Genomic DNA, 1,875 nt, shown 5'->3' with positions numbered 1-1,875 from the left:
GAAGGGTGTCTTTGCACGCCAGGACTTCTTCATGCGATACTTCTTACCGAAGATCTCATTTCAGAGGCCAGAACTAGGCCAAGAGGATCTCTTTGGCAAATTATATTGTCAGCCTATCGCAGATAGCTCTGTGCTGTTTACTTAATACCCCAAATTTATAACACGATCTAAAATTACTTTTTTGTACTTCAATCTATATTGTTGCCTTTATTTTTCTCCAAAGACCAGTATGTGTCCTGGGGAGATGGGGCTACGTACTATGAATGTTAAAAGCAATCAGTGACTGCCTAGACAGGACTAAGCTATTTAGAAAGTCAAACAGACTATTTGTGGCCTTTAGATAAAGCTCCAAAGGTCAGGCCATCTCAGCTCAAAGCCTGTCGAAGCAGATAAGGCTGTGCATCCAGGAATGTTATGAATTAGCCGCTGCTCCTGCGCTTGAACCTCTCAGGGACTGTTCAACTGGGGAACATCAGTTTCAATGGCATCTATCCATAATATGCCCTTATCTGAAATCTATAAGGCTGCTGCGTGGAGGCTCACTTCATACCTTCACAAATCACTATTGTCTCCATACTGCATCACGACCAGATGCAGGTCGCAGAAGGGCTTTGCACCAGGCATGGCTCAGGGCGGCCCCCCACGGGGCTCCTTCTCCAGGCTGGCCTCTGCAGACCCACGGCCGCTTTGTCTCCTGCCCTTCCCTCGGGAGGCCGGCGCCGGGTGCGGGTTTCCAGCCTCGTCGGATGAGCGCAGTGCTGTAGACGGATGAGCTGTTTATACCAGGGTGTAGTGCAGCCAGGTTTTGAAGAGTGCTTTGCTCCCCTCAGCTGCCAGCTACTACTCGGGGCATGATGCTGCAGGAAAGCGGTTCCTGTGCTGTATGGAATGGATTCCGTGTGTTGCTGTGTGGAAATACGCAACTCCTTCTGGGCTACACCAGCTTTACCGGGTGTCCTTAAGGGACGGGTTCTTGTGTTGCAACTGTGCAGGCAGCAACCTGGGGCTTGGTGTCCCGAAGCCTGAGGAGCGTGTGTGTCTGCACAGAATTTACATCTTGTGCTCCCTCCCTCAGCCCCAGCTCCTGCCGTCTGCCCTGGCCGAGGACCCGCGTATCGGGCTGCCTGCTAGCGGCGGGGATGAGATGGTTAGGGATGCCTACACTTGTTCTCGGGGTGCACTACGATGATTTGAGACCTCACCAGGATAAATGGGGCAGCTACAGCTCGGAGCTGTTGGCCCCAGCCCCTCGCTGTGTTTGAGTCCCTTTTACTACGGCCTTTGCAAGGCAAAGGAGCCCCGTAGCAGCTAGATTTCCCCCCAGGAATCACCGCCTGCCCTGTGCACAGCAGTGTCCCTGCTGGCATCCTTCCCCTCGGAAAAGACTAAGCTGCCACCATGCCCCAAATCATCCCCAAAAGGGGTAGTTTCTCCTCTCCCACTGGATGCATCACAGAGGAGGTACAACCCAAAATAAAAGTTAACGATTCCTAGTTCCTAGCTGTTTCTTAGTTCTGCCACTGTTTATGCTCAGCCCGTCTTTGAGCAGTTACCGTCGGAGCTGTGAGGACTGGGGCTTTGGTAATGAAAGTTTAGGTTCTGTTGAACAATTTTTCAGCGGGGGTGGATCCTGCAGCAGGTTCCTGGCTCCAGAACCACGGAGCATACAAAGGCTGTGCTGGCAGACTGTTAGAGCTTTGTGTCATGTTCCCCAGATGGCACTGAGGGGCTTCCCAAGCAAAACGTTCACTTTTAGGAGCGCGTTCACCAGCTTCAGTGGACGAGACTAATGGTTGTGACTCTGGGAGCCGTGCTCCTCTTCCCCCAACTACTATCAGCTGAGAGTAGAAATCTGGCACCACAGGGCTGTGTTGT

The 1,875-nt window shown here is 52.3% G+C and overlaps 1 protein-coding gene across 1 annotated transcript in view; it reads left to right on the top strand.

Moving 5' to 3' along the window:
* The window catches only part of ZFHX3 (zinc finger homeobox 3), a gene marked incomplete at both ends in the record, with an annotated part of 33,064 nt that overhangs the window by 30,322 nt on the left and 867 nt on the right, over nucleotides 1–1,875 (top strand). The window lies entirely within an intron of this gene.

Source organism: Eurypyga helias, unplaced genomic scaffold (assembly GCF_000690775.1).
Source record: "Eurypyga helias isolate BGI_N326 unplaced genomic scaffold, ASM69077v1 scaffold10180, whole genome shotgun sequence".
NCBI classification, from domain to species: Eukaryota; Metazoa; Chordata; class Aves; order Eurypygiformes; family Eurypygidae; genus Eurypyga; species Eurypyga helias.
Note: the sequence above shows the minus strand (reverse complement) of the source record. Positions and strands in the feature narration are given on the sequence as shown.